Below are 21,651 nucleotides of genomic sequence, written 5' to 3'. Positions count from 1 at the left end.
GCACTGTGCTTTGTGTGAGCCATCATAGGTGAACCTCGCAACAGCTCAGTCTGATAGAGATTATGCTCATTTTATAAATAAGGAAAGTCTACATCAGAAAATGTGAGTCACTTACCCAAGGCGTCTCACAAACAAGTGGTGGGGCTTGGATTTGACGACATCTGTCTCTATATCCTGTACTGTTTTCACGAAGCCATTCTACCTTGTGATATTGTCATTTATAATAAGAGATAAATATTTGGGCTACGTCCTAGTTCCCCCCTGCACAGAGGTGGTAAAACCCTTGGAATTTCCTAAGTGATGCCGGCAAAGAGGCGTCTTTTGTTATGTTAATGAGGTGGCTGTTGGAAAGCCCCTGGGCCACCTAAGGATGGGGCTGTTCACTAGATGAACCAACCCTGTGATTTCTGGGTTGGAACATTCAGTTCCACTCCAGATCTCCAGGGAGAGAAAATGGGCTGGAGATTGAGTTTAATCACCAATATCCAATGATTTACTCAATCATTCCTATGTGATGAAGCCTCCATAAAAACCTAAAAAGATTTGGTGGCTCAGGGATATGTGGCTCAGGGATTACGAATGCGACTAGGATCCATGAGGACGAGGGTTCGATCCCTGGCCTTGCTCAGCGGGTTAAACATTCTGCGTTGCCATGAGCTGTGGTATAGGTCACAGACAAGGCTCAATTGCTGTGGCTATGGTGTAGGCAGCTGCAGCTCCAATTCAACCCCTAGCCTGGGAACTCCCATATGCCACGAGTGTGGCCCTAAAAAGAAAAAAAAAATTTTAAACTAAAAGGATAGGGTTCAGAGAGCCCCTGGGCTGGTGACCATTTGGAGATGCACAGAGAGTGGCATCCTGAAAGCATAGCAGCTCTGAGTACCTTGCCCTACGCAGATCTTCCATCTAGTTGTGCCTGAGTCATTCCCTTTCAACATAAACTAGTGAGGAAAAAGGAATCAAGTTAAGTAAAAACTTTCTCTGTGTTCTGTGAGCCTCTCCAGCAAATTAACTGACCCCAAGGAGGAGGAGATCATGGAAACCTCGGCTCTAGAGCTGGCTGGTCAGAAACACAAGCGATAACCTGAACATGCCACCTGGAGGGAGGGGACTCTTGTAGAACTAAGTCCTTAACCTGTGGGGTGAGTCACATCTCCAGGTAAACAGTATTACAGTTGAGTTAACCGCTTGGCAGCGTGGGGAAAAAAAACACACATTGGAGTCAACATCAGAATTGGAGCTTCAAAGCCAGTAGGTGCGATGACTCCGAGTGAGGGGTTGACTTCACGGTGTCCTGTTAATAGGCTGATGCTCTTCTTTACAGGATTTATTAGCAAGAAGTTTTGTGGGTTGAACTGTGTCCTCCCCATACACAAACACACATCAAAAGATAGGAAGATATAAAGTCCTAACCCCAGGACCTGTGAATGTGACCTTATTTGGAAATAGAGTCTTTGCAGATGTAATCAAGTTAAAATCAGGTCATACTGAAGAAGCGAGGGCCCTGATTCAATGACGGGTGTCCTCAGGAGATGGAAATCTGGGCACAGAGACACACAGAGAGGAGAACACCATATAAAGACAGAGACCCAGATTGGAGTGATGTGCCCAAAAGCCAAGAATGCAAAGGATGGCCAACCAGGCATGCCAGGATCCCCACAGAAGCAGAAGCTGGGAAGAGGCAAGGAAGGGTTCCCCCCTCCCACCCCCCCAGCCCGAGCCTTCAGAGGGAGCATGGTCCTGCCAACACTTTGACCTCAGGCTTCTAACCTTCAGAACTGTAAGAAAATAAAATCCTGGGGTTTTGGTTGGTTGTTTGTTTTGTCTTTTTAGGGCTGCACTGCGACACATGGAGGTTCCCAGGCTATGGGTCGAATCGGAGCTATAGCCGCAGCAACACAGGATCTGAGCCATGTCTGCGACCTACACCACAGCTCACGGCAATGCCAGATGCTTAACCCACTGAGCAAGGCCTGGGATCAAACCCTCATCTTCATGGATACTATTCAGGTTCATTAACCACTGAGCCACGACAGGAACTCCAAAATCCTGTTGTTTTAAGCCACCTTGTTCATGGTGACTGTTTAGGGCAGCCTTGGGAAACTAATCTAAATTAACCCTGACCCCTGGCTGTAACAAGCCTGGTTGAGTGTGAAGTTATGCCCATGACTGAGGGGCTGGGCACTGGTCAGATGGAGCTGAATGTGTCCAATACTTCCTCCTGCCCAGTCCAGGAAGGCACTGAGAAGGACAGGAGAGACGGCGGTGGCAGATGGAGCGAGGGAGGCAGAACCGGGTGTGGTAGGCAGCTTGGGCTTAAGAACGGAGCTGGGCCAGTGAGACCTGAACAAACAGCACGTGTTCCGCATGGTAATAGGAGCTCTCATCATTACTGCAGCCAGAGACCTGAAGGCCTCATTTTGTCCACACATCCAGAATGGAGCCAGGATAGGTAAACCAATTTCGTCCTCTCTTTAGATTTGAACCATCTGTTGAGTTTGAACCAGCTAAGACCCACTGAGCAACAGCTGGCTCCAACTCTGGACTTTATGCAATGCCAACAATACTGCTGGTGGATTCATTAAAGGGTTCAATCAGCTCTAGCAAATGCTTAAGATCGTTGGAGAGATAATGACTCAAAATGTACACCCTGGGAGTTCCTGTCATGGCGCAGCAGAAATGAATCCAACTAGGAACCATGAGGGTACAGGTTCCATCCCTGGCCTTGCTCAGTGGGTTAAGGATCCAGCGTTGCCGTGAGCTGTGGTGTAGGTTGCTGACACGGCTCAGATCCCGTGTTGCTGTGGCTGTGGTGTAGGCCGGCAGCTACAGCTCTGATTCGACCCCTGGCCTGGGAACCTCCATATGCCGCAGGTGTGGCCCTAAAAAGACAAAAAAAAAAAAAATACACCTTGAAATGGACAAAATTTTTAATACTACAAACCCCATGCCAAGAAAATCTTGTTTAAAATGGAACTAATAGGAGATAATGGAACTGGAAGGAACGTATTTCAAACTTGCTCTTTATTATTAGGCTTGTTTCACAGTGGAAGCGTCCATTTCCAGATTGTTTCTAGAAAAAAAATGAACATTTCTAAGATGATAATACTAACAATAGTTAGGACATTCTCTTAGGCCAGTCACCTTTCCATGAAGCCAGTGAGATGAAGTAAATACATCTGGCAAAAGTGTCCCTCTTGCTAGGGTGACCTAGCCATCCCACTTTACCTGGGCCTGTCCTGGTTTTAGCACTGGGGGTCTCACAGCCCTGGGTAACCCTCAGTCCTGGGCCAACGGGCACAAATTTGTCACCCACCTCTAATGAACAAGAGTGACGGCCACGTGAGCAAACGCCTCGGGGCAGATGCAAAGATCTGAACTGTAGAGTCAAAGAAGACTCTCACGAGGCAAAGAGGTGCAAGGCCTGAGTCTGAACCCAGGCCAACGGGCTGAAGATCAAAGGTCACTTTTCAAGTACATGCACACGCTACCCACCGGTCTCTCAGTGACCACTCCCTGTGCTCACCCCTCGAGCCTCCAGGGCTCAGCCGCAGGCCCTCTTTTGCCATCTATGCTCCCTCCCAGGTGGGCTGATCCAGACCAGAACTTTAAAAACACCTGCATGCTGACAACTCCCAGACCACTCTCTAGCGTTCCCATCTCCCCAGGTCTATAATCCAGCTGGTGACCTATCCCCACATGGGGTCCAACCGGCATTTAACTTGATATATATGAGTTTGCCAAGGCTACCAGAACAAAGTACCACAGACCATGTGGCTTGAACCACAGATATTGATTTTCTCGCAATTCTGGAGGCTAGATATCCACGATCAAGACATAGGTGGGGTTCTTTTCTTCAGCCCTCTCTCCTTGGCTTGCAGAGAGCCTAAGTCTTTATGGCTCTTCCCTCAGCATGTGTCTGTGTCCTCTCCTCTTTATGAGGACACCAATATTGGATTAGAGCCCATGCTAATGACCTCATTTGAACTTAATTACTTTAAAAAACCCTGTCTCCAAACATAGTTATTTTCTGCAGTCCTAGAGGGGAGGACATCCACAGATGAATTCTGTGAGAACACAATTCAGCACGGAACGCAGAACCCTGATCCACCAAACCCACCCCCATGATACCTCCTCAAGACATACCTGGGTTTCTCCGGCTGAGAATAAAAGACTCACCATCCATCAAAAAACAGGAATCATTCCTGAGTCCCCCCCCCCCTTCCCCAATCCCCACAGTACCTCAGTACATCCCATTATCTCTGCCTTTTCTCCACCTCCATCACTACCACTGCTCTTTCCACACCACCATCCTGCCTTGGGTTACAACACAACCTAATGAGTCTCCCTGCTTCAGCTCCTACTCTCTAGGATCTTCTCAAAAGCAACCCTTTTTAAAATGTCAAAGAGAATATGCCATTTCCCTACATACAGCTCATCAATAGCTTCCCATCGCCTTTAGAAGAAAATCCAAGCCCACTGCCCTAGCCACCAAGCCCCTGTGCACCTGGGCAACCTGAGCTTGGGCATTTCTTTTTCCTTTTTTCCTTTTTTTTTCCGGCTTTTTAGAGCCACACCTGCAGCATATGGAGGTTCCCAGGCTAGGGGTCGAATCATAGCTGTACCTGCTGGCCCATACCACAGCCAACCTGCATCTGTGACCTACACCACATGAGCTTAAGCATGTCTCCTTTGCCCTCTAGGCCTCTCTGTTCCTTCCACACATCAAGTTCATTTCCATCTCCAAGCTTTTGCACTGGCTGTTCCATCACCCTGAAATGCTCTTTCCCCTGCTAGTCTTAAGATGTGCTCCTTCTTCTTATTTATAATTAAGTTTAAGTCCTGTGTCCTCAAAGAGGTTTTCCCAGACCACCCAGCAAAATGTGGTGCCACCATCATTCTTCTCTATATGAGTGGTGATATAATTCTACTTTAATTAGAATTCTATAGAGTTCTCACTGTGGCACAGCAGGTAAAGAATCCAACTGCAGTTGATGAGACAGCTGTGGGAGGCACGGGTTCAATGCCCAGCCTGGTGCTAAAGGATCCACCATTGCCACACCTGCAGTGTAATAGGTCTCAGCTACAGCTCAGATTCAATCCCTGGCCCAGGAACTTCCATCTTCCGTGGGTATATGGAAATTCCATATTCCATATGGCTGAACCTCCTTATTCCAGACTCTCATCCACTTATCCTACTATTTTTACTACTGAAACCTTACTCTTCCTGCTCCCTGCCCCAACAGCTTCAGTCCGGTGGAAGAAGATTTCTACTCCTAATTCTCTTCAATTCTACTTTAATTCTATTTTCTTGAGGGTAAAATGCCTTCCAGTCTCTGACACCCCCATAATCCTAGTGCCTAGAAGAATGGATGGCACAGAGTAGGTGCTTGGTAAATAGCTGCTATTTATATCGAAGCAATTAATCACATGTGCAAGGCAGGGTGCCACCTTTTCGCCAGTGTGATTCAGGAAGAAGACATACCAGACACAATGGGCTGGTTCTCTGGCGCCTTCTGAGAAACATAATCACAGACCTGAAAACACAGGCACAGCCAGAAAACGCGGATGTGTAGGGATTTGAGAAGGCTGGCAGTTCCCACTTAGCTTACCTGGGCTCCGTAGTCTTAGTTTACCTAAGTCACAGCTTACCTAAGTTCCAGAGTCTAAGACATTACAAAAAGGTAAGACTAAGAATTACTAACCAAAACAGAAGTAGCAGAGGAACAAAAATGGGGAAAGGCCAAAAAAAAAAAAAAAATGGGTCGATTCACAGCATCTAATATTCATACCACACTTGACAGTCCATATTTTCCACCTATTATTTCACTCACCTGCTCACCTGCATAACAAGCCTGTAAGCCAAGGCGCTTACTCATAACAAGGGGGCCCCAAACCAGTTCCAACCCAAGGATGACTAAGTGCAAGGTGATTTTATTATCTCTTGTTGTTATATTTGTGCCCTGTCTTGCACAATATCACCAGCTGTTTAGTCCAGATCCCTTACTCCTGATAAGACGGACACACAGACATGGCATTTCAACAGAAGTCGGCCCAGTCATGAAAGCCAAGGCTAGAAGTTTTGAATGAGGCTGGATACAGCTTGTGGGTAGGTACCCATTCTCTGGCAATAGTCAATAACCTCTTTTCAAAGAAGCTCCTTATTCCAGACTCTCATCCACTTATCCTACTATTTTTACTACTGAAACCTTACTCTTCCTGCTCCCTGCCCCAACAGCATCAGTCCGGTAACCTGAAAAAGACAAAATCTGCCACCCTGACAGGTACATAGGTCATTATTTTCAAATTTGAAATTGTAGCATCATAAGGCTTGGTGCTATCTTGTCTCTCTTCTTTCCTTGGGCCACACCCCCAGCCCCAGACAACACAATTCCAAATGCAGTGTGAAGGCAGGGCCACAGATCAGGCCATGCCCTGCACCATTTCAGAGGATGCCACTCCCACAGTGTAAGTGGTGCTTCCCACACAGACCTCTGCTCTACCCCTGGCAAAGGCATGTGGTGTAAGACAGGAAAATAAGTATAGTCTGCACTTGGGGTATGAATTGTCAGAGGGGCATGAATACATCTAAGAAAATCTCCATTAAGATAAGGTCTGAAGGGAGCTCCAGTTGTAGCTCAGCAGTAGCAAACCTGACTCGGATCCATGAGGATGCAGGTTCAATCCCTGGCCTTCCTCGGTGGGCTAAGGATTCAACACTGCCCTGAGCCATGGTGCAGGTCACAGACATGGCTCCAATCCTGCATTGCTGTGGCCATGGCGTAGGCCAGGAGCTGTAGCTCAAATTCAACCCCTAGCCTGGGAACTTCCACATGCTGTGGGTGTGGCCTTAAAAAAAAAAAAAAGGTAAGGTCTGAAGAAGACTGAGAGAGAAAAGAAAAAGAAAAACCAGGAGGAACTCTACTTGCCCTTCCAGGTGCTAGAGACTGATCTTCCTGCACTAAATTAACTGGACTCTCCTGCCCTCTGGCTCCTCGAGGGGTTTGAGCAATGGGAAGCACAGCAGAAGACTGGAGGTCAGGACAAGAGAGAGAGTTGGCGAATTTATCCTCCTCCATTTCTTCCCTAACAGGACATGGTTTGACAGCAGTGTGTTCTCTATCCAAAGCCGTGGCTCCCACCGCTACTGCGCTCTGATTCCAGAAGCTATTTCTCCCATTATTCCTCTAGGGCTGAGGATTCTAACAGCTTCCAGGAGTCTCTGGCCCTGAGGTACCTTGCCATTCTTCCATGGTTTTCTTTCTAATCTTGTTGACATCTTATAAATAATTCCTTAAACTTTCACCAATCATTAATTGAGCAACTGTGTTAAGGCTTGTGTCATCTAAAAGAAACAAACATAAACAAAATTGGTCCTTTGCCACAGAGAGTTTACAGGACACCTAAATGGTGTCCTGGGCATCTTTCTTCTTCTAACACCAGACCCTGTTCTTCCAATGAGGAATCCATCTCAAACACTTGGAACTTAACCAATCACTCCCCAGCCCCTGATACAGTGGTGGTCACATGACTCAGACGGGCCAATCATGGTATCCATCTCCCCACCACAGTGATTGGCTCAGGGATGGCCATGTGACCTAGGTCTGGCCAATCACTCATTACTCCCCCACCTCAGGGGATGAGCATGTGACCCAGACTGACTTCATCCCTCTCTTATAACTTTGTCAGAGCTTCTGTAGATGTTTTCTCTTTTTCCTAGGACTTCTAACTGTGAGGGCAAAGTATACCTGGAGCTGCTAGTGGCCATCTGGGCTTCCATGTGGAGAGAGTCTGTTGAGAATTAGATCAACCCAGATGAAAGCAGAGATGAGAGGTAGAAAGTATAAGAAAGAAAAATTCCTCACATTCTTTGAACATCATAAGTGGATCTCAATTCTATACCCAGAATATTCAGTTATTTGAGCTATTTTGCCTCAATTTGAGTTAAGTATCTGTCACATGCAAATAAAACAGTGGGAGTAGTGAAAACGGCCTCCATTGATGCATGCATGTCACTAATTATAACTATCCAAGGTACCCAAGCCTTATTACAGGAAAGTCAATTCCCTAGAACCATTACAAAGGATATCTTTGGGTAATGAAGTCGGGGCAGATGGAAAGAACATGCCAAACCAAAAAACACTTAGATGAGACAAGAATCTTGGACCTTAACTTTTAAGGGATTTCTCCTACATGACTTAAAATTTAAATGTATTAGTTTTTTGTTTGGTTGGGGGTTTTTTTGCTTTTTAGGGCCACACCCGCAGCATATTAGGCTAGGGGTCTAATCAGAGCTACAGCTGCTGGCCTACACCAGAGCCACAGCAACGCAGGATCTGAGCCATGTCTGCGATCTACACCACAGCTCACAACAATGCCAGATACTTATGAGCAAGGCCAGGGATCGAACCTGCAACCTCATGGTTCCTAGTCAGATTCTCTTCCGATGTGCTGTGCTGCGATGGGAACTCCTAAATGTATTAGTTTTAAAATAGGTAAACAGGAAGAGATAGGTCCTCATCGAAAGGCAATAGGGAAACTTCCTTCACTGTTGGTGGGAATGTAAATTGGCACAACCACTATGGAAAACAGTATGGAGGTTCCTCAGAAAACCAAAAATAGAGCTACCATATGATCCAGAAATCCCACTCCTGGGTGTATATCCAGACAAAACTTTCATTCAAAAATATACATGCACTCCTACATTCATTGCAGCACTATTCACAATAGCCAAGACATGGAAACAACTTAAATGTCCATCAACAGATGAGTGGATTAAGAAGATATGTGGAATGGAATACCATTCAGCCATAAAAAAGAATGAAACAATGCCATGTGGCAGCAACATAAATGCAACTAGAGATTCTCATACTAAATGAAGTCAGGAAGAGACACACAAATACCATACACTATCACTTATATGTGGAATCTAAAATCTGGCACAAATGATCCTATCTACAAAACAGAAACGGATGGCAGACAGGGAAAGCAGACTTATGGTTGCCACAGAGGAGTGGGAAGGAAGTGGGACGGATGGGGAGTTTGAGGTTGGTAGATACAAACTATTACATTTGGAATGGATAAGGAATGGCGTCCTACTACACAAAACAGAGAACTATGTCCAGTCTCTTGGGGTAGAGCGTGATGGAAGATGGTATGAGAAAAGTTATGTGTGTGTATATATCTATGTGTGTGTATACATATATATACACACACATACATATATGCTATGTATATGCTGTATATATGCTCTTTCTCTCTCTACATATATATATATATATATACACACACACAAACATATATATATATGCTGGGTCACTATGCTGTACCCAGAAATTGATGCAACATTGTAAATCAACTATACTCTAATAATTAATTAATTAATTAATTAATTTAAAATGTACTGGGTCAATAGGTTAAAAAAGAGAGAGAGAGACAACAGGTCTATAGTAAGATACAAAATTGGTCCTTGAAATGTGATTTAATGATTAAGCCAACTTGAAATTTAAAATGTGCCCACACACATTAAGACTGGCATGTTTTCTTAAAATTGCAAGCACATTCAAAATAATAAAAAATAATTACAGCAAAAATTCAGTAATTTGGATGAAGATTTGCTACACTAGTTTCAAAGTCTAGGTTATAAAACACTTTTAAGGAAATGTAATCATAAAGCTTTCAAGAAAACACTAAGAGGAGCCAGGCTCTAAAACAAATCTTATGTAATAGCAAGGGAGCTATGAGGGGGTCTAGCTTTAATGAAGAGAAGAATCTGGGATTTGCATGTCAGATTGTTTGTAAATTCACACTTCTCCTAATCCAATCATCTGTGATGGACATTTGGGTTGTTTCCATGTCTTGGCTATTGTGAATGGTGCTGCAATGAACATGCGGGTGCATGTGTCTTTTTCAAGGAAAGTTTTGTCCAGATATATGCCCAAGAGTGGGATTGCTGGGTCATATGGTAGTTCTATGTATAGATTTCTAAGGTACCTCCATACTGTTCTCCATAGTGGTTATACCAGCTTACATTCCCAGCAACAGTGCAGGAGGGTTCCCTTTTCTCCACACCTCCTCCAGCATTTGTTGTTTGTGGACTTACTAATGATGGCCATTCTGACTGGTGTGAGGTGGTATCTCATGGTAGTTTTGATTTGCATTTCTCTAATAATTGAATATCTGCAATATAATATATGGCACAAATGAAGCCTTCCACAGAAAAGAAAATAATGGACTTGCAGAATAGACTTGTGGTTGCCAAGGGGGAAGGGGGAGGGAGTGGGATAGATTGGGAGCTTGGGGTTAATAGATGCAGTCTCTTACCTTTGGAAGGGATTAGCAATGAGATCCTGCTGTATAGCACCGGGAACTATGTCTAGTCACTTATGATGGAGCATGATAATGTGAGAAAAAAGAATGTATACATGTATGTGTAACTGGGTCACCATGATGTACAGTAGAAAAAAAAATAATATATTGGGGAAATAAAAAAAAAAAGAAATCCACTCTTTTCATTTTCTGCAAGAACTTGAAAACAATTTGTTTTCTTAAAGGGTTTAATGTTCTCTGTGCAACATCAGTTGTACTCTTGACTTCAAAAAGTCATGTCCATAACTGCATTAGTCCCAGACGCCAAATAAGTATCAGCCAGGCAAATTCTGGCCCAGTGCCTACCTAAATAACCAAAATTCCAAGTTGATATCAAGATTTTGTTCACATAATAATAAAATGGAATTGCCATATGCCTATATCAGATAATGACATGTAGGCTGATGTTGTCATTAACAAAGAACAGATCAGAAACAGTGCTCTCTCAGAAAGAGGAAAAACTTATCTTGACCTTTCCATTTAGCACTCAGTGAAAAAAAATTACATTTTGCCTAGCTAGCATAACGCAACCTGAAAATTCAGAAATAAAAGCTCAATTATTTTTGTTTCTCCCTTATCAGCACCTACAAGAAAAAGGTCTCATTAGCATACATAGCTCATCAAAGCAAGATGAAAATGCCTCATTCAGATCAAGAAAACCAAATACACTGCAGATTTCTTCCCCACGTAGATTCCATAGCTAAACTCAAGATTGAATAGATCACAAAATGTTAGCTCTAGATCTTTTTAATGTGACATGACATTTTGGAAATCCCACCGAAATTACTTTTTATCATTTTAAAGAATCTAAGTTATTTTCCTGAGACATCTTGAAGATTTCTCAATGCTTCTCAGGAAGTTAATACATTAAACTAAAGTCAGTTCCTTGCCTCTGAGAGACTAGGAAAACTGAGGAAAGCTGGAGCTAAAAGAACATAGTGGGGAAATGGTCAAGAAAATTGTCCCCAAGATGCAAATGCTTAAGGCACTCAGATATTTGGTCACCCATGTTGAAATCAGCATTATTCCACCAAAACGTGGAAGCAACCCAAGGGTCTACCGACAGATGAATGGATAAACAATGGTGTACTTATGATGGAATATTATTCAGCCTTACAAACGAAGGAAATTCTGACACCTGCTACAACATGGATGAACCCTGAAGACACTAAGTGGAATAAGTCAGCCACAGAAGGAGAAATATGGTATGATTCTATTTATATGAAGTACTGACAGTAGTCAATTTCATAGAGCAGAAAGCAGAATGATGTGTGTCAGGAGCTGAGGGGAGGGGGACAGGAAAAGTCTGTTGAATGAATAACAGAGTTTCAGCAGGAAAAACGAAAATGTTTAGGAGGTGGATGGTGGTGATGGCTGCACACAAATGTCCATGTACTTAATACCATTGAACTGTGCACTTAACAACAGCTTAAACGGTAAATTTTATATTATGTATATTGTACCATAAAAATACAAATGCTGGCGTTCCCGCTGTGGCTCAATGGGCTAAGAATCCGAGTGTAGCAGTTAGCTCGCTGCAGAGGTGCGGGTTCAATCCCCAGCCCAATCCAGTGAGTTAAAAAGATCGCAGCTATGGCTCGGATTCATTCCCTGGCCCAGGAACTTCCATATGCCATGGGTGCAGCCACAAAATTTAAAAAAAAAAAAAATGCTATTGGGGCAGGCCAGCCTGTGAGTGAGCAGAGCAGACAAGGTTTGTGATGGTGGGAAGAGTGGAGATTCTGATCAGTGAGCGCACATGAGTCGTCTCTAAAGAGAGCAGGCTCTGCTCAGCTCGCTGATTGCAGCCGTGTGTCATTTAGTGGCAGATATTATGAGTTTTCAAAAGAAGCATGAAATCCACATTTTTAATGAGACATGTTCTGTTTTCTTTTTTAAGTCAGCAACAAATTTTAAGTTTTAAAAGCATGACGGGTCAAATAAAGCATGTCTGCAGGCCTCTAGCATACATCTTTTAATTTAGAGAGTCGATAGCCTTCTCTTTATATCCAAAGGCCATACTTGATTCAGGGGAGCAAGCCAAGTTCTGAACCACATCAGCTTGAGCAGAGCAATTATTTCCAGCCTGTGCTGCCAGCCTGTGCATTCAGGAAGGAAAGCATATGAGTGTATCACAATCATACGCTTTTCTAGGAAGCTACGAACAAGTGGAAAGGGGATTTTTTTTTTTTTTTGGTCTTGTCTTTTTTTAGGGCCACACCCGTGGTATATGGAGGTTCCCAGGCTAGGGGTCTAATTGGAGCTACAGCTGCCGGCCTACACCACAGCCACAGCCCCGCCAGATCCGAGCTGCACCTGCTACCTACACCACAGCTCATGGCAACACCGGGTCCTCAACCCACTGAGCAAGGCCAGGGATCGAACCCGAAACCTCATGGTTCCTAGTCGGATTTGTTAACCACTGAGCTACGACAGGAACTCTGAAAAGGGGATGTTTTTAATGTGTCTTTAGTTTTGCTTTGGTGTGTCTAACGTGAGAGCCTGTAGAATTCTTGCATATGTGAGAATGGACTGTCCACTTGCTGGCCAGTTTAATAGATTCCCATGTTAGTCTCAGACAAAAAAACATGGATCCTTTATTGACAAAAGACAGAATAAAGATGTGAGCAGCATTTATCCAAATGACATGAAGGACAACTCTGCAGTATTAACACCCCTAATTCTTGCCCATAAGACTGTGGGAGGCTGGATTTTAAAACAAAATTAATGTTCTAATTTTCTATCTCCTGAAGTTGGGGAGGCAGGGGGTGATCATTTCAAAATGATAAAACATCCCAGAATAAACTAACATGAGTCATGATTAGGTAAATACAACTCTGGAACAGAGCTAATAGCCCTCATAAAGCATCCTCTGCTCTTCAGAATAACGAGTTTCACTTTTCATTTGTTTTCATCTTCATAATGCCCCTCTGTAGATGAGGCAAGTAATGTCTTTAGCATAAGAATGCAATTTGAATTAATTGGTTGTTAGGCAGTAATATTCAATTCAATTTAACAAGTGTTTATCGAGCCCCTTTAATATGCTCCATGATGTGATGGGCATAGTTGACCATACATGAGAATTGGATCCATCCACTTTCCCCACCATGAACACCCCACCCACACAACCTCGCTTCGCGTCATATGGACCAACAAGGAAAGCAAATGCGAAACAACCAGATGGCAGGAGAAGGTAGAATCCCCCTGAACGTCACCTTGGTTTCCACACGGTGGAAATATGCTGAGCCATAATATCCTCAGTCCTTGCTGGAGTCATCTTGTTAGGGCATAAGTGTTGGACCCAGAAGAGAAATCAAGAGGGCATTCAGCCATGGTCTGCCTTCAGCAGGGAAAGATTTTATCTTCATTGCACAGATAAGGCATGTGAGGATTGGGTAAAGGATTTGTTTGAAGGCACACAGTTAAGTAGGAGAAGGGACCAGACCCCAGAGCCCTGCTTCCTGGGCATGACACCTCTGCCCTAGTCCACTGCCTGCTGCATCACCATCAGCAAAGTTCAGGAAGCATTTAATGGGCATCATCCTTCCGCATGCTGTGCTCTGCCCAGTCCCACCGCATATTTGGGGTTCAGCTTGCCACATGGTCTAAAAGTTAGAGTAAGGAGAGACAGAGGTGGGCCAGTCCCCTGTTTGTAGCTGGGCCTCACAGTGCCTGCACCTCCAAGGGGTCACTGCAGGTCCAAGATCTGTTCTTCAGCTCTGCACATTCAGGAATTTGATTTTATCAGCTCCCTCAGGGGTGATGAGACTCTGGGGGACTGACTCATGCCAACCAAATGCTCAAGACCCTGATTGATAAACCAGAAGGCCAATCTGCTCAGGAAACATGGTTAGGCAGGCCAGGATATGCTTCCTGAAAGAGGTTCCTTTTCTTGAAAGAGGTTCCTTTTCCCTTTGGGGGAAACCTCTTTCAAGAAAAGGCTCCTTGGAAAATACAGACTTAGAAGAAGGGACCCCGGGTGACCTGGGCTCCAGACAGACCACATCGCTGTTAACGAAGTGGGTGCCTGTCCTCCCCCCACTGTTCACACACTGCTTCAGCCTGCGGTCACCACCTCTTTCGCAAACACACCCCACCCCATCCTCTGCTGGTTAAAGTAACATGAGGAGTTCTCATCATGGCTCAGCGGAAGTGCATCTGACTAGCATCCATGAGGATGCAGGTCCGATCCCTGGCTTCGCTCAGAGGGTTAAGGAGTCAGCGTTGCCATGAGCTGTGGTGTCGGTCACAGATGCGGCTCGGATCTAGCATGGCTGTGGCTGTGGCTGCGGTGCAGACCAGTAGCTACAGCTCCAATTCGACCCCTAGCCTGGGAACTTGCATATGGCACAGGTCCAGCCCTAAAAAGACAAAAAGACCAAAAAAAAAAGTAATATTAATAACCAATGGTAATAACTTACTGAATGCTGACTCCAGTCTAAGCACAGCTCTAATAGTTTCATGTGTGTTGTCTCATTTAATCTCTCCAACATTGCGTGATAGGTAGTGCCATTATTCTCTTTTTAAAAAAAAGAAGACTCAGAAGAGTTAAGTAACATGCCCATAGTCACATAGCCAGCAAGCCAGCAAGCCAGCACAAGGAATCAAGCGCAGGAAGTCAGAGCCCAGAGCCCATACTTCTAACCATTCAGCTACCCTGCCTGTAAAAGACATTCCAGCTCACCCAATGCCCACTTCACATGGTCCTGCCTCTGCTGAAGCCTCTAAGGATCACCTGACATGAGATGTGTTCTCTCCTTCCTCCAGGCCCCATTGCTCCCCCAGCTTTTGCTGCACGTGTAACTACCATCCCCACCTTCCTATTTGGAATTTAAGGCAAATGGATCCATATTCCTCTGCTCAGGCTGCTGTAACAGAATACCAGAGGCTGGTGACTTCCACAGTGGGTATTTGTTGTCTCACAGTTCTGGAGGCTGGAAGTTCAAGATCAAGGTGCCGGCAGGATTGGGTTTTGCTGAGGTATTCTTCCTGGATTACAAATGGTCACCTTCTCACTATGTTCTCACATGGCCTTTTCTCTGTGCACACACAGAGAGATGGAGATGAGAGAGAGAGAGATGGAGGGATGGAGAGATCTGGTGTCTCTTCTTTTTCTTTTCTTTGTTTCATAGCCACACACACAGCCTATGGAAGTTCCCAGGCCAGGGATTGAATCTGAGCCACACATGCAACCTATGCCACAGCTGCAGTAATGCTAGATCCTTCTAACCCACAACATTGGGCTGGGGATCGAACCTGCACCTCCACAGAGACCCACCACAGTCAGATCCTTACCCCTCCTGCACCACGGCAGGAACTCCTCTTCTTTTTCTTATAAGGACATCAGTCCTCTCAGCTTCGAACGCTACCCTTATTTGTAACCTCATTTAACCTTAACTACCTCCTTAAAGGACCTATCCAAATACAGTCACATTGGGGATAAGGACTTCAATATACAAATTTGGAGAGAAGGACACAATTCATCTAATAATGAATTATATTGTAAAGAAGCCATGGTATTAGAAGTTCCAGTGCATATCTTTAAAGCTTCCATTTGCAACTAATAATATTCATTTCCTGGTTACATCTGGGGCTTAGCTGTGACAGAGACACAGGTAAACATCACTTCCATCACCAGCACTGCACAAGTCATATTTGAAGGGGGAAGAGAGACAGCACTGCAGGTTCAGCAGAGGTCCAGCAGTCTCTTTATCACACACTACTGACGAGGAAAACCCTCAAGTCAGAGTGCAAGGCAGGACTGCAGAGTTGTTAGCAAAGTGGGCTCTGGAAGAGACTTGGGTTTTAATCACTGACAGGCTGTGTGATTTTGAGCAGGTGGGTTACCCTCTCTGAGCACCTGAGATGACTCATGTTTGGTTTTTAGACCAGTCTCCTGTCTTCCTGCAGGGAAGTGATGGAGATGGATTTAGCAGATACTGATGAGGCAATCAAGAGCAGTAAAAAGGTGGGTAGTGGGAGGTGACTGGGTTTAGGCTCAATAAAATAATGAACCTCCCATATGGCATGGGGCCGGGGGGGTCCTTCTTGGATTCATTCGATTTGTTCTCAGTAGGGGACAGCCCCTACTCTTAGATGGCAGTCACAATTTTAGAACAATAAGGTATACAGAAGTATGTGTAGTAATTTGTCATATTTTGTGGCTAAACAGCCTTTTTTTCTAATACTCCTCCCACATTTGAGAAACTTCCTACCTTCTGAGTCTACTCTCTCCCAAGATGAAAGTCAGGAATTTGCATCCCTGGCCCACTTTGCATGTGACCTGAGGGCCACTGATCGGCAGCATGCATGCAACAATTCTTCTCAGAGAATACGGATACAGAAGAAGGCACCAGATGGGATTCACTGTGGTGGAAATGGGTGGGGCACGGCAGAGAGCTGCCCAGCTCACAGAGGCAACAGCGACAGGGTCCCATCAGAAGGACTCACTTGGTGGTACGAGGAGAGACACCTCTGCTCTGTGACAGCCACACCAGGGTCTCCACTGGACCCCCAAGGGTGTAATTTGTGCAGTGTTCCTAGCTGCATAGCCTCCCAGTCTGACTCCGGTCCTCCCAGAAATTCTGGGAGCTCTCATTCTCCTTTTAAAAGATCTCTTTCTGTGTAAACTAGCCAGAGTGGGCCCTGTTGTCTGCAATTGAGAACTTCAAACCAATACGAAACCAAACAATAGTTGCACCACTAACTGAAAGTCAAGAGAAAAGGAACACATTTTGGCAAATGAGGGAACTGTTTCAATTCCATTAAAATATAAAATCTTACATCAATAAAAGAAATGAAGGCAACTGATGGCAAAACTTCAATAGTCAAAAGAAGCTGATCGCAAAGATCCTGTCGTGGCTCAGTGGTGACGCACCCCAACTATTACCCATAAGGATGCAGGTTTGATCCCTGGCCTCTCTCAGTGTGTTAATGATCCGGAGTTGCCATGAGCTGTGGTGTAGGTCACATACATGGCTCGGATCCTGCCTTGCTGTGGCTGTAGCACAGGCCAACAGCTACAGCTCCAATTTGACCCCTAGCCTGGGAATTTCCATATGCTGATGGTGCTGCCCTAAAAAGACTAAAAAAAAAAAATAGAAGAAGAAGAAGAGGCTGATTGTTTGTTCCAATGGACATCTGGGACCATTGCAGTAGAAACAGTAATCAAAGAGATATGGCAATTCTATCAACACAAAGTTGTATCTACACACACACACACACACACACAAATTACTACTAAAGACTCATGGTTACATAGATTCAACCCATATCTGGAAGCATGGGGACTTGCTAGTTTAACCTCCCCTGGCCTTAAAGTTCATGGTTTATGAGATAGTTAAAAGCCAAGCAATTATTTCCCAGTGGGTACTAAGATCATGGATATATAAACAGGACAGTTTAATCATTATCTAGTTAAACTGGGTCTTAAATTCAGGCATTGCTAAAGGTTTATGCAAAGCCTTTATGTAATTCACCAAAGTCATTTCAATGCCAGAACAGCTTAGACTTTAAATAGAGGGCAGCTAACAAGAGCCCTTCATGCCTTAACCTCCTACTCAATCAAAAATGAAGATAAAACCATCCTATGATTGACTTTCTCAAAAAGATGCAAGACTTAATAACAACTTTGTTTGGTTTAAAAGCATCATCTTTCAGGATTCATGACTGAAAAAACAAAGGAGATGAAGGCCTAGCCAAATACTTTGAATTTCCTAGATCTCTGGATTTGTCACATACAAACAAGATAAAGTCAGTGACGCAGACGGCTTTCCTTGAAGCCCCAAAATCTTGATACTGGATGTCCAGTTATTTATGACACACCTGCAAATGTTCTGAAGTAGTCATGGGTTGTTTTTGTCTGGACAGCATCCATTCCCATTTCTGGGGGGGCACCAACATCCCGTTTGTCTCTGAAGACTATACTACCCCATATCCAGTCCATGTCTTTTAATAAAGGGGTGGTTTAACCTCCCTCCAAGAGTTGACAGGGACCCAAGCGTGACCAATCAGGCTGGCTGCCATGTTTGGTTGAGGGATTGGCATGTAACCAGTTCAGAGCAATGAAGAATCAAACCTGGGGATTTTGCCGGCACTATAAAGAGAAGCTCTCCACTGAGTGGCTCAGCTAACAGATGAACCTGGAGCTTCCAGTGGTGTCTTGATATCATGAAGAGAGGGCCTGAGGATGAAACCAATTCAGATGAATGCAGAGCCAAACGACAGCAAGAGAGAGACTTCTAATGTTATTGTTTGAGACCTAGATCCAGCCAAGACTTTGCCTACATGGTTAGAAGAACCAATTAAACCTGATGTTCTTCTAAGCCTCTTGGAATTAAGTTCCTATCATGTGCAACCTGAAGAGTCTTAACAGATACAGATTCTTTGAACTTGAGACTTTATAAAGATGGCAAGTGCGTTAAAGTATTTAAAAATATTAAAGTATATAAAATGAACTTATTTCAGATGTTAACGTCCTGCTCTGAACAACTTGCCATGCCTTAGCCATAATCTCCTGCTTGGGGAAATGGTGCTGCAGAAGTTTGTACACGAGGCAGCCACCAATGGACCTGAGAGGAACAGCCAACCCATTTTCCTGGCCAGGCGCCAAAGGCTGTGTGGCCCTGGTCCATGAGCTGGATCAATAGGAAACCCTCACTTGTGAATCTGAGCCAGAAGACACGAAGGTCCTAGGCTGTGGCCTTATGGGTTGGCCATTCAGGGGCCATATTGAAGAAGCAGCAAAGAGAAAAAGGGAGGGGCTCCCTGAGCAGAGACCACATGACCTCTGAGAAAGGGAATGACTCCATTCCCAATTTTCCAGTTCTTTCTATTGGTCCCCATAAGACCCAGCCATACTTTTGCTTCACAGGCTCAGGATCCTTTCAAGGGGGCAGAGCAATACAGCAGTTAGAGGCAAAGGTACCCCAGCGGCCACTTGCATGTGAGTCTGGATTCGGGCTGACCACCTACATGCTTAGGGAACATTCTCTAAGCATGTCCTCTTCAGTAGAATGGGGACAATAACACTCTGCCTCCCCGGGGAGGGGAGACGTGTCCGTGGGATAATATACTCAGAACAATGCAATGACAGCAGTAGCATCATTACTCGTTACAATGAGCCCCTTGTACTGAGACGCTTTTGACTCTTTTGAATGACATCCTAGTCCTTGACCACTGAGAAGGCCCAAACTAAAGCAACAATTTCTTAAGTGATTAACTTAAATAGAAATATACGTTTATCCAATATATATAGAACGGTCAGCGTACGGATAGAATGACAGAGAAAATCCTCTTTAACGGGGAAGAACTTGAGCCACGGGTAGCTCGTGCAAGGGGCCACGCCTCGTCCCCATCCCCATCCTGTATTGTGCCCTGTTCCTCTTGGCTCCCTCACCCAACCCATCGGGACTAGTTCCCTCTGTGTGCCAGGGCAGATATGCCACCATCCAAGATTCTCCTCCTGTTGTACCTGCTCAGAGTTTAGCCTCAATTCCATTGCAGTCCACAGCTGGACCGCCCCGGCTTTCAGTGTGAAGAAAACAGCTAAGCCAAATCCAGAGCCTTCTCTCATTGCTCAAACCGCTGGCCTCTGATTACTTCCTGTTCCGAGGGGGCCCACCCCTTCTGAGGTTGGAAAAAAATTCACCTAGAGGCTGGGGGGAGGTTTACTCTTTAACTGTTTTGTCCCTTCTGGGAAAATTACACAAGCAACTGTACAGACTTAGTTCCTTTCCAAATAAGTATTGTTCAGTCATTCTGAACCTCTGATCTAGGCTTTCCAGCCTTTAAAAATATAAATCACCTTTCGAAGAACCTCTTTATTTAGGGGGAAAAAAATTCTCTATTTCCCTAAGGGGAAAAAAAAAATCACAGGCATATTCTTCAAATCTCTTCCCCAAAATACAGGAAGAATGAGAGACATGTAGGAGTCCTGAGAAAGGAAGAGAAGTTTTATTTCTAAAGCAAAATAAATAAATAAATAAGGGCCTCCCCTAAAGGCCCCCGTGTATTTGATTTTGTATTCTTTGCTAAAAGGCAAAAAATCAAGGATTTCCATGTATATTCCCAAGATCTTTCTCTCTGTCTTCTTTTGGTAGAATTAGGACGTGAGGTTTTTTAGTACAACTGCTGCTCTAAAAATCAGAGGCCTATTGTACTCTGACAGCTACAGGGAGGCCAGCGGGGGCAGAAGGGCTAACCTGTCTGGCACACCCAGTGGTTCAGACAAGGGGCCACTCCCATGCGGGAATAAACCACTTTTTGACTTTAAAGCCAGACCCTCAACTTACAGACTGATCGTGTTCTAAGTTTCCTCCTAATCTAAACTGCTCCTAGAATCTAGAAAGACTTTTCCCCCAAGAACAAGGTTCTAAGCATTGATTCGGGTCACCCTGAAAGAGCTGTCCTAACCTCAGACGTCCCGAAGAATCCGTTTCATCCTGTGGGCCCTGCACGGTCCAGACACAACTCATACCTTCCTTTACAGAAATGCACTCTGAGCTCCAAGTCAAGACATGGTGTTTCGGTGCTTCTGACCCTACAGCGCTGTCACCAGTGCCGAGATGCCCATGGTGGCCAGGGCCTGCCCCCCGGGGGAAGGGACCCACCCCACCAATGCTGACCAGATAAGGGAACCGGGAGGGTTAAGGGGAGGGGTGGCAGGGGGTATTGTGTGTGGGGGGGTCCTTCCTGCCTCTCCTGGTTCCCACTTGGCCAAGGCAGAACCTGAAGACTGCCAGGCAGTTCCTGTGGCCACAGAGCACAGGTTGGGGGAGGGAGGGAGAATCCTCTGAGGCTTTGGCTGGCCGGTTCCTCCAGCTCAGCCAGGGCTGCCTGTGCTCTTAACTTTCATTTCCACTGTTGGTTGCTAAGTGCTATACATAATGCAAAAGTAAATAGCAACTCAGAGCAGTTTGGGAGACACGAAAACACACATCAATCAGCCAAGAAAAAAAAAAAGAACTCTCAAAGTTTCTAGGTTTATTTTTAGATTCTGGTTGACCAGATGAGTAACCTAAATGCCCAAAGGAAGAGAAGCTGGGGCCAAAACGTGTAACACAGATACTGCAGATCTCCGGGTCCATCTTAGCTTATAAAATATGCATCAGTCAAGCCTTCAGGTGTTTAAAGTACCTCATTGTAGTGCTCTGACAAGGACACAACATCCAATGCCCTCTGCCCACAAGACTCGCTCAACAGAAAACATCATCCCCCTGCAGGTGCAAGACCGTGGAATGGGGCGCAACACAAAATATTGATATCCTTTCGTAGAGAATGTAA

At 44.8% G+C, this 21,651-nt stretch overlaps 1 protein-coding gene across 6 annotated transcripts in view; it reads right to left on the bottom strand.

The window, feature by feature from the left end:
- Positions 1 to 21,651, bottom strand: part of NCALD (neurocalcin delta) — a 445,133-nt gene that overhangs the window by 405,633 nt on the left and 17,849 nt on the right. For 2 of the 6 annotated variants that reach the window (XM_021088579.1, XM_021088584.1), the window contains exon 2: positions 18,446 to 18,550. The exons of 3 other annotated variants lie outside the window; for them this stretch is intronic. The gene's annotated coding sequence lies outside the window, so the exon portion shown is untranslated. Of the gene's footprint in view, positions 1 to 18,445; positions 18,551 to 19,840; positions 21,279 to 21,651 lie in introns of those variants that run through there. One more of the 6 variants, XM_021088577.1, reaches the window with a different exon arrangement.

The sequence above is a fragment of the Sus scrofa genome, chromosome 4 (genome assembly GCF_000003025.6).
Source record: "Sus scrofa isolate TJ Tabasco breed Duroc chromosome 4, Sscrofa11.1, whole genome shotgun sequence".
Lineage (NCBI taxonomy): Eukaryota > Metazoa > Chordata > Mammalia > Artiodactyla > Suidae > Sus > Sus scrofa.
Note: the sequence above shows the minus strand (reverse complement) of the source record. Positions and strands in the feature narration are given on the sequence as shown.